At 37.4% G+C, this 12,165-nt stretch overlaps 2 non-coding genes across 2 annotated transcripts; both read right to left on the bottom strand.

Annotated features, from left to right (window-relative positions):
* Positions 1-4,395: 4,395 nt before the first annotated feature.
* TRNAF-GAA (transfer RNA phenylalanine (anticodon GAA)) lies at positions 4,396-4,468 on the bottom strand. The gene has a single exon. It is a non-coding gene; the product is annotated as a tRNA-Phe (tRNA).
* A 5,233-nt stretch (positions 4,469-9,701) lies between these two features.
* Positions 9,702-9,808, bottom strand: LOC141616100 (small nucleolar RNA R71). Its single transcript, XR_012530473.1, has one exon. It is a non-coding gene; the product is annotated as a small nucleolar RNA R71 (small nucleolar RNA).
* Positions 9,809-12,165: the final 2,357 nt, after the last annotated feature.

Genomic DNA, 12,165 nt, shown 5'->3' with positions numbered 1-12,165 from the left:
TTATTAGCATCTTATTGGAGTTCTTTCGCATCCAAGTAAGTTTGCTAATCACCCTTTTGTTTAATCTTAATACTTAACATGCATGAGGTCTTGAGAATTCTGTAATTCAAATCTGTTGAAAATCGTTATAGAACCCTTCACCGAAAACATAAAACCCTCAACAATACCTCAATCGCTCACTTCTAGCACCACCACCACCACTACACCCTTTTACGACAACATCACCTAGATAAAAAAAACTGATCTCAAGACCACCGGCTAATTTGGCGCCGAGATTGATGCGGTTTTTGAGGGCGAGGATCGATTCCACACTACTACAAATCCAGGCAACTACAACGCCCCTTTAACAACGCTTATTCACGAAAATCACCATAAGATGTTGTAGAATGGATGACGCGAATTTTACGAAACTTAATTACATCGGTTATATGTTGATAACCGTTGTTATACATTTTAACAACGGGTCAAACTTTCACAACCGTTGTTAATATAATAACTAATAACAACAGTTTACTCTGTAATACATTATAACTGTTGTTAATAATTTGTCGCAAAATGAGTGAAAACTAATTACAACGGTTATGTTAGAACCCGTTGTTAATAATTTTTAACAACGGTTTTCTTAGGACCCGTTGTTAATATATTCTCTAATGACAACGGGTTTTTGTGTAAAAACCGTTGTCAATACTTTCCATAATATAAACCACACAAACACAGCAGATCAGCTACAGCCACACAAACCTAACACAAACATAAACCTAACACAAACACAAACATCACAAACACAAACACACACTTTCTCATCGTCTCTTTCTCTCTTTCTCATCGTCGCTTTATCATCTCCATCACTGTTGTTGTCGTCGTCTCTTATTTTCTCTAATTATCGGGTATCGCTTTAATTTATATGCATGGTTTTAGGTTTTGTCATCATCTCAATCATTATTTTCTTTCTCTAATTATTTCATTTGCATGCGTTTTTATCGATCATTATTGTTCTTTCTCTAAGTATTATTCACTTAATTAATGAATGGTTACTGTTGTTTTTCTGCGTTTATTAGCTTTTAAAACAAATTAAATAAAATAAAACAAAAGAAGAAGATGATGGAGAGAAATGCATAATAAACTTAATTAATTAATATATAAATAAATAAAAAACGAATTACATTGCTAAAAATGCAATTCTTAGATATGCATATAGAGTCTTATTCTCTTCTATGATATCCATCATCTCCTCCTTCGTTATTTGGAGGTTTCGTTCCGCAGTTGCTATATCGTCATATAGCTGCAACATCTTCTGCTCTGTTAAGCCATTTTTTTTGGCGTCCTTGAGTGTGGTCCGAGCGTCCTCAAGGTAGCTCTTGTACCTGCCCTCGATGTCCAGCAACCGGCGGATAAAATTCTTGTTGTACTCGGTCATAATGCATGTATTACGGATGGTATCATTCATTGTTGAAGGAAGTGTTGAAGGAAGTTTGGAGTTTCTTTTAAAGATTTAGGGTTTGGAGCAGTTTAGGACGTGAGATAATGGAATGATTATTGAGATAATGCATGAATTTATACTTAGTAATGTGTCTTTTGAGTTATTTTTTTAATTAATATATGTTTAGGAAGTTGTGCCAAATCTTATAACCCTTCCCATTCCATATATTATTGTGTCCTTTCATATGCAGGGATTTGGCAGTAATAATGCATATTATGCATCGGAATTGCAGTAATAATGCATGCATCTATAGTAATATATAATTTTTTTTTTAAAATCAACAACGGTTTTTAAAAAAAAAACCGTTGTCTTTAGTTATAACAACGTTTTTTTCTACTGTAACCGTTGTTATAGCTTTCCCACCAAAATTTAGTCACACTTTCCACAACGGTTTTTTCTACTTTAAACCGTTGTTAATAGTTTTCACAACGGGTTTCTTAGAAAAACCAACCGTTGTTAAAACCTTTAACAACGGACGCTTTAACAACGTCCGCTTTTTATATAACAACAGTTTTTAACCGTTGTTATAGCCTGTATCTGTAGTAGTGATAGGCTATATTTTCGGCCAATTGATTGTGTTCCCGAAGGTGAGGGTCGATTCCGATAGGTAATTTTCGTAAGTGGAAGATCGTTTTTGGGACGAAGGCCAATTTTCCGGCTGATATCGGTTGTGGGTTGTCGGGTGATGGGTGGTGGATGGTAGATGGTGGGTGTCGGGTGTTGGTTGTGGGGCATTGTCACTGTTGTACTGTTGGTTGGTAAGAATGAAATTGATGGGCACTTGGGCAGTAATAACTAATAAGTGTATTGTATACTAAGTAATTATATTAAGAAAAAGGTTTTAATTTAGAAAGTTACCTATTGAGCAGGTAACCGGTCTCTTAGTCTATTTTGAGAATAGTGTATGTATAGTAGGGTTTATTCTGAGATTAAATGAAGTATGGATTATTATAAGAAGACCACCTATATTTCAGATTATTGGTGTAAAATAACCTTTAATTAGGTGGGTTGATGTGTCAATGATAAAATTGAATATGTAAATCATTGCTATTGCCCTAAAGATTATCAATTGGTCTCCCTTGTGACGGGTTACCATTTGTGACGGATATTTTGTGAGATAAAATGGTAACAAAATGGGTTAGTGGAGAAAGGGGACCACATGAATAGTGTTGCAGAGAGAGAAAAAGTGGGTACTTTATGAGGTAAAATGGTACCCGTCTCTTGTTTGTGACGGATAGCGTCCGTCACAAACAAGAATTTGTGAAAGATTATTAGTTTTATTATAAAATTAGTTAGGAGACTTTTAATGGGTAATTTCATCACCCAAATGCATTGGTGTTGTCATTTAATAACAATAACCATATTTGGAGCAATATGGAATCGTGTTGTCATTCAATAACAACCACCTTCCAATATCCATGAGTAGACCTGGCAAAATTAACTCGACCCGATTTACCCAATCTGAAAAGGCTTACCTGAAACCCGAAATCGACTCGAACTACCGAACTTGAATGATACCTGAAATTGAATTTATCCGACCCGATCCGAAAATGACCCGAGCTTTCATGGTCCCGTAACATACCCGGCCCGAAATGAGACAACCCGAAACCACCAACCCGAAAATGACCCGATAAAATATAACTTTAATTGACCCTAAAAGACATGAAATGCCTTTTGCTCTCTTAATCATTGACCCGAAAATGACCCGCCCCGAAATAACCCGACCCGCCTAACCCGAAACAGACCCGACCAACAAACCCGAAACAGACCCATAAACCCGAAATGACCCGACCCGTCCCGAACTAGCGCAAAAATTTGAGATATCCGAAATGACCCGACCCGAACCTGACCCGTTGACCCGTTTGGGCAGGTCTACCCATAAGTGCACGACGGGGGAGATAAATACTTGGCATAATAAAGATATTTTAACCACAGAGGTCTTAGCATAATGGTTAAAATTGAGGTATCGTGACACCTGACAACAGGACAAGGGTTCGATCCCCCTCCCTTGTCATTATATGCGACTACTTTGTAGCATCCAATGCAAGGACTTTTCATCTTGCCTAACAACGGTAGCTTCAGAAACATATGTGCATCTATTCTTCATATCATCATATGCAATCTTATCGTATAGATGATAGATCAATATGGAATGGTGTTCCAGTTGAATTGGTGCGCAACTCTTGTATGGTGTAACATAGTTAAGTGTTACTAAATGAACACAAAATCTCATTATAGACGACAACTATCCGTCTATAATTAAAGACGGGCCAAATAACATACCACATTACGCATAAGGCAAATAACAACTTGCATGGTGAGGCCCAAAAATATCATCACTTTAAGGGTATTTGACCCGTCTTGCTGATAAATAAAATGCATAATAAAGTCGTTATGTAGTACAAAAGTGGGTTGTGCTTCTACCTATTAACATGGTTGGAAAGAAATACGGAGTAGCATGATTTCTTGTATACTACGTATCAGAAAGAGTTACCAAATTGGCTGATGTGAGTGGTAAAAGATCGCATTTCTTAAACAAGTGGTCATGAGTTCGTTTAGATTCCTAACTTTTGCGAATGAAAAAGTCAAACTTAAGAGGGGTTAACCCATTTAATTGCCTTCAATATCCCGAAGGATTGCCCCAGCTGTCGGTAAGGGCTACTCCTGATTAACAAAAAAAAACGTCCCAGAAAGAGTTAATACCTTATTACATGATTTTTTATTCTCCGTAACTTGATCCCAATGTCTCTAATTCTCCATAACTTGGTTGTAGACTGTAGTTACTTCACCCAACAATCAAGTCACGGCCATTCGATGATGTCTAATTCTACATAACTTTGGGATGAAATGAAATCAAACTAATGAAAAGCAAACTCAAAACTAGGAAAAAAAAAACTAGGAAAAAAAATCTTGCATGCGGTGAACGTGGATCAAACACGTGACCTTCAGATCTTCAGTCTGACGCTCTCCCAACTGAACTATCCCCACTTGTTGTTAAATTACGTACATTAGCGTATATAAACCAGGTGGCAAAATTCAGAAAACTAAATCCATTGTTAATCAAAGACATAATAACCATTGTTAATTCAAGATACAAGAAATTACTAATGTGAGAATTGAAGTACATGACTCCATGGGAAATCATTTCTAATAGTCTATTGTGAAAGTCAGGTGCATAATCTCGAATTTGATCAGGGTACGATGCGTGGTAGCGCTAATATCGCAATCAATCTTCCTAACCACTTGTCGGGGTGTATATTGCCTATGTAGGCATGGTTCATTGATATAAAATGAAAATATGACACGAACCCGACACCAAGTTATTAAAATAGGGTTATAATAACATTGTAATTCGTTTAAGTCTTTGGGCCGGACACAACACAATTATAACTCATTTGTTCATAGGGAGTTATAATTGGGCCGAGTTAGCATGGAAACCTTCCTAACTTGTTTATTACTTACTCTGTTCAATTGAGTTCTTGACGTTTACATTTTACAAATATATTAAGAAAGTGAAAACAAGTGGGGTAATATATTCTTTTCCAATAAGTCTCCCTTAAGACCAACATTATCCGTCTTAAGTAGGGCAGAGCAAAAAACCGATTATCCGAACTGATCCGATAACCGATCCGAATCTGAACCAAAAAAGTGGATATCTGATCCGAAAAACAGTTTGGATCAGATATCCGAACCGAAACTTTCGGATACGGATCAGATATCGGATAGTAGTTTAAAATTTTTCGGATATCCGATATCCGATATCCATCCTCCCAATTTATTTATAAAATATATATATATAAGCAAGACGTACTCTACCAAACCCTAATCTTACTCATTTCAATTCATTTGCAACTTCCGTCCTTGTCTCTCTTATCTCCCTGCCAAACTCTCTTATCTCCCTATACTCTCTCTTGACCACCAATCAGTCAATCACCATAACTCATCCTTCGTCGTCCTCCTATCACCACTATCACCGATCTCCTTCCCTCCTACCACCACTATCACCACCAAATCCGATCTCCCTACCCAGTGTTGCCGCCGCCCTCACTCACTCGTCCACCTCATCACTCTCTCACCACCAGCAGCACTGCCGACGACGCAACAACCAACATCGGCGCCGCCATAAGGCAGATTTAATTGCGATCTAATTTGTATATTTTTTTCATTTTTATTTTCCTTCTTTCGTATATTAAAATTCAGATCTCATTTTTATTTTCCTTCTTTCGCTGGTTTCGGCGGCTTCGTTGATAAGATCAGTTCTTCCATTCGTGAGGGAGTGACTAGGTGGTTTCAACAGACTCGTTGTGTAACTCGCCACCCTTGTTTATCGTTGATTTTGGGGAAAATTGTTTCTGGGTTACATTAAGTGAATGAGGAGGATGAGCATGAGGAAACGTATATTTGGATATTAAATTCGTTTTCAGCAGACTCGTTATGTAACTCGTCGCCTTGTAAACCCTTATTTATCATTTTTTTGGATATTAAGTTTGTTTTGGATATTAAAAAATGAAAATTATATTTTTGAAATCTGAAATTGATTTTTTCGGATAGGTAACAGATATTTGGATATCTGATCCGAAATTTCTGGATACTAAAAATCGGATATCCGAATGTTTCGAATCAGATATCGGATAATGAAATTTGTGAGTTTCGGATATGGATATCCGATCCGAAATCGATTTCGGATCAGATATCTAATCCATACTCTCCCCTAGTCTTAAGGGTGAGACGGGTCGGGTTAATACCATATTGTATGAATATGGAGAAATCCACCTATATGGTAAAATTAATCTAGGCGGCAATAAGAGAATAGTGGGACAGCGAAATGACTGTGGACAATGCTTATTTAAAAAATTGATTATATGTGAGTCCCAATGAACCTACTCATTCCACACGAGTACCATAAAACTTATTCACAATATTTGTTATTTCATATTCCAAACAACCATTAAATCCAAATATTCACTCATTCAATTAGTTTTCCTCGCTCAAAACCCTTTTCATATGTTGTTTAAGTGGTAACATATTAATCAATTAACTGAACATGTAACAAACTGAAAGATGTTACCATTTCGTAAATGTTTGTGACCATATTTTCCGAGTGTAATTTATTAACCTCTAACATATTAGTAAACTTAAATGGTTACTTATGATCTTAAAATGGTCACATGTTAAAAACATGGCAAACAAGCACCAAAAAATAACATGTGACCATTTTCAAGATAATTGTTTTGATTTGTGTATGATTTGTTTCCATATAACAAATGTAAACATATTGCATGATAAATAGAATAAGTTGTGAAATTTAGTATGTTACCATATAGAAACTTTAAATTATGATGCATTACTGAATATAACTTATCTAAAATGGTAGCGTAAAAAGAAAATTGTGAACATATTGTAATGTCTAATATGTTACCTTTATGTAACTGTTTGTTTACATTAATACATGAACGTATGCTATCTGAAATGGTACTAAAAATGATATGGATGAAAAATGTCGTTTATTGTAATCGCAAGGAAAGTAAAACAAATGATGAATAAAATTAATATAGTGGTGAAAGTAATAAACAATTAAAGCTTCCATACATTTAATGTTTTGTGGGTATGTAAATAATAAAATAATAAGGGGGAGGGGACACTGATGGGAAATGTCTGTAGAATTGCAGTGCATTAAATGAACTACAATGATCAAATGTTATTATCCGGCTCAATTTGATTAATATGGGTCAACTTGACCCATCTTAATGGCTTAAGACGGATACCTTGGTCTGAAACAAGAATTTGTGATTCTCTTCATATGTTAGATTACCAAAATATCTTTATGTATGGCCCACAACTTTAGTGTCACAATCATCAAAGAGAAGTAATAATACAGGTAGTTTAGTCAAGTACTCCGTAAGTCCGTAATTGATTAAAGGAAGTCCATATAAGGAAATGTAAACAATCAAATGGAACAACCCAAAAAAGAATATGTAAACAACTCATTGGAACAAAGGAAGTGTATTACGGAGTATAAGACATATAATTAGTCGTTTCAGAGTTAAATGATTTATACATGTTAGTTTGGTTAATGGGCTCAATGGGTAATATGCCTAATGAGTCGATAATGAATTGGTTAAACTTAATAGTCTCAAAAGATCAGATTGGGTTACAAAAATAAACGAGCTTAGTTTAGGATTGTGGTCCATTGGCATGTTTATATAAACTAGTTGGTTGCACGGCGCGAATCGCGCGCCATCTCCCAAGTTATTTTAATCGTTTATGTTTGTAATGCATAGTAGTGAATCTTGATTTGGTTTGGTTTTCTATACATTTTCAGTGGCGATCACAATGAAATTCTTGTCGTTATAATTTTTTGGATGTTCGAATCTATTGCAAACAAGATCGCATTCGTAAATATTTCGTATCTAACTTTGTTGGGAAGATGAATATACGATCTGGTTCAGTTGTCTGTACATGTTGAGTGTCGATCACAATGAAACTCTTGTTGTTATATTATTTTGATGGTTGAATCAATTGCAAACCAAATTATAAACATACTTGAATAATTTGTATTTAACTTTGCTGAGAGCATGAATATCCGAATATAACTACACTTTTTGCTTAAATGGTTAATTGTTAAAGAACACAATCACCTAGAATACATAAGACATTAATATTATATTGTACTTTGCAAGTAACGTAAACATCACACCTCCTCCTCCCCTTCCTCCTAATACTAATCGCCCTTCTCCCCTTAGCCCTCCTTACTCCTCCTCTTCTTTCTTCTTTTCCCTAACCTTCCTCAATCTCTACTTCGTCATCCTCTTTATCTCCCTCTTTTCTCTTCAACGCCGCCGCATCCTAAACCACATTCTCTTCTTCAACCTCGTAGTCCTCTTTCCCTTTTCCCTTTCTCCTTCTCTATACCTTCTATGTTTCCCAATGCTCCTCTTATGTATTATTTATTTCCCCTTCTCCTCCACTTGCTCTCGTATTACTTCTCCCAATTTTCCAAGAACTCCTCCATATCTTTCACTTTCTCCTCCCCCTTCTTCCCCTTTTCCTTTTCTCTTCTCGTCCGCATCATTTCATTTTCCCCTCTTTACCTCCTCTTCTTTACCCTTAATCTGGATTCATGCTTATAGCATAATATGGATTGAGTGAGAAATAGGCGAATGATAGAATTCCCGTTGGTCATCAGCCATCACTATTTTCTTAACTTTAGTACATTAGCCATTAGATTAAACCCGAACTTCTCTCCTCCTCATTTCCTTTTCTCTTTAAACATCCGCCTCCATAACCTCTTTCACCCCCTTATTTCCGATTCCTTATCTTTCCTCCTCATGCGCTCCTTGTCCTTCTCCTCCTATTTCTTCTTCCTCTTATCTTTGTCGTGCTCTTCCTCTACTCCTTCTCTTACCTTTTTTGACCTATTGATCGTCCTCTTCCTGTCCTTTTTAAATTTTCTCTTTCTCTATCACCCGTCTTCCTTAACCTCTCTATTTATGATTACTCTTAATGACCAAACCACCGCTCTAAAGCTGATTTGTTATCATTATTAGAGAAATAATCACCTAAATAATTCTACATATATACCGTACACGGCTTAACCGACCTTCATTCAAAAGATAATGAGATGAGAAGCTATAGGTCTATAGCCATGTTCGTTAGACTTAAATTACCTTTTTTAAAAGTGCTCTTATAAGTTCAGTTCAAAAAAGTCAAGCTTTTATAAGCAAGGGCTGTAGAAATTAGGAAAGGCACGATGAATGAAAAAGAAGCAACAATAAGAATTACGAAAGCTCTTGAAGAAGAGGAGGTTTCAAGTTCATCATCTCCACCACCACCATCTCCAACTAAAAGGATGGTAAAACTTTCCGATCACTCTAAGCCCACCGCGGCTATGGTTCCGGCCGGTATCACAACTACTCAAATTACCGCACCGGAATTCGAGATCAAGCCAACTTTCATTAGCCTTGTGGAGAGAAAGCAATTTGGTGTAAGTCCTTTGGAGGATCCCAATTTGCATGTGCAAAATTTTTGCGATTATTGTTCCATGATCCGACAAACGGGCATCACTCAAGCCCAAATTAGGGAAATACTTTTTCCTTTCTCTTTGAAGGACAAGGCCAAGCTATGGATTAATAGCCTTGATCGTACCGCTATGGGAATCACAAATTGGGAGACATTGTCTCTTGCGTTCTATCAAAAGTTTTTTCCACCGGAGAAAACTCAAATCTTAAGGAGCCAAATCACTGGATTTCGTCAACAAGCTCTTGAGAGCTTATATGAGGCTTGGGAGAGGTACAAGGAGTTGCAAAGGCAATGCCCGCATCATGGGTTGGATGCTTGGTTCCTTGCTATAACATTCTATAATGGATGTTGTGACGAGTCCCGAAGGATTCTAGATTCCGCCAATAATGGGCGGTTTGATCAAATTAACACCGATATTGTTCATGCCACAATTGAATCTATGGCAATTCATGATGCCTAATATGTCAATTCCCGAAGTGTGCCCATCAAAGGTAAAGAAGAATCTTCCAATAATTCCGTCTTGCTAGCTCAAATTGCCTTACTCCTACAACAATTGGCGGACCGGGATGCTAAAGATTCTCTTAAACAACTCAATACCATGTCTGCTACTAGTTAAATCATTGTTTATGACGGTTGAGGAGGTGCGGGTCATTACACCTCTTATTGCCAAGCTACTATTGAGGAGGTAAATGCTTTTCAATAGACAAAGTGCATATCCACTGGGTACTTTTTCCAATACTTATAACCCGAATTCAAAATTCCATCCGAACTTGTCTTATTCAAGCAACAATGTGCTTAATCCTCAACCCCCACCACAAAAAAATTCCTATGTCCCTCAACAACAAAAGAATAATCCCCCACCGGGTTATCAAAACCAACTAAGGCCACCTCAACAAAACTACCAACAAAATCAAGGTCCAAATGCCCAACAAAACAACCAAGGAGGAGGTAAACTTGAGGCATTGGTAATGCAAATGGCTAAGACCCAATCGGAAATGTTGGCTCAGCTACAAAAGAGTGACCAATCTCACAATGCCGCAATCAAGATGCTAGAGCAATAAGTGGCTCAACTAGCCGCTTCTAGCTCTCAAAGGAAAACCGGCCAACTACCGGCCCAAGGTACACAACCACAAGAGACTGTTAATTCTATTTCTTTGAGAAGTGGTATAAGCTATGATGGGCCATCCATGGCTTTGGATGACGAAGCGGTTGTTAAAAAACCCAAGCTTGGGGGAAATGACAAAAAGAAGGCTAGTGAAGAGCCTCTTGTTAAGGATCGTGTGCCATTTCCTCATCGATCGTTGATGCTTAAGAGAAAGATCAAGCTTGATGCCAAGGATGTTGAGCCCCCTATGCCCAAAGAAAGTGACGAGGTGATTGTTGAGGAAGTCTCTCCTAATGCTAAGGAGGGTGATGCCGTTTCTAAGAAGGTGGATGCTCCTAATGGAGTAGGGAAAGAGAAAGAAAAAGAGAAAGAAATGAAGGATGCTCCTCCAAAGGAAGTTGTTCAAGTGCCGTTTCTCCACCGTCTAGCAAAGCACAAGAAGGAAGGTAAGTTCGGTAAGTTCTTGAAAGTTGTTAAGAATTTACAAGTCACCGTCCCATTTACTGAATTACTTACCCAAGTCCCTTCCTACCTAGGTGTTAGTGTAAGTGTCATGCCCTACTCAATTTGTGAAAAACTTAACATGGGTGCTTTAAAATGCACAAGTATCACATTGCAAATGGCGGACCGTTCTTTAAAGCGACCTTTAGGTGTCTTAGAAGATGTGCCCGTCAAAGTTGGCAAATTTTTCATACCCGTTGACTTCCTCATACTTGATATGGCCGAGGACTCACAAGCCCCAATTCTATTGGGTAGGCCATTTTTACACACTGCGGGTGCGTTAATTGATGTGAAAAATGGGAAGTTAACGTTAGAAGCGGGTGATGACCGGGTTACCTTTAGCAAAAATAACACTATTAGAAGCCCAATGTTATAAGACTCTTGTTATTTACTTAGCACTATGGACTCTTCTAATGCCTCTACTATACTTGGATCCTTACTGATAGATCCGTTGGAGGAAGATATTGGTGTTGTTTGTTTTGTAGGTGACGATGCTAGGGCACTATTGCTAAGAGTGCCAAAAAGAAAGGGAAATTTTATTTGAAAAATTTCAAATGGTTGCGGAATGCAAAGGGAGCTATGAAATGGAGATTGGTTGGTGGCAAGCTCAACGATGAAACTTGCTCAAAATAGCTTCTTACGTCGTACGGGACGTTAAAACAGCGCTTCTTGGAAGGCAACCCAAGCTTTTTATTTGCTTTTATTTATTTATTGTTTTTAATTTTCCGCAATTTACAATTTTTCGTAGTATTAGGAATAAAATACTAGACTTAACGATGTTTATTTTTGTGATTTATAGGTGAAAATGAAGAAAACGAGGCCTAGAGGAGAAATAGCACGCTTACCCATGCAAAAACCCCGTTTGGGGACGTAATTTTCGAAAAACGGGACGGAATTACTAAAATCCGAAAGCAAAGGCAAAAAGCGCATTGACTGGTCAACCCCGATTGGGGTTGCCAGCCCCGATCGGGGATGTGGTTTTCGATTTTGCTGGCAGCTCTTTTAGCACGGGGGAAAAAAAAAGAAATTTTTTCTACCATTCTTCAGCATACCCGACTGT

This window comes from Silene latifolia, chromosome 11 (genome assembly GCF_048544455.1).
Source record: "Silene latifolia isolate original U9 population chromosome 11, ASM4854445v1, whole genome shotgun sequence".
In the NCBI taxonomy this organism is placed as follows: Eukaryota; Viridiplantae; Streptophyta; class Magnoliopsida; order Caryophyllales; family Caryophyllaceae; genus Silene; species Silene latifolia.
The sequence above is the reverse complement of the archived record's forward strand: the minus strand, read 5'-3'. Positions and strand labels throughout refer to the sequence as shown.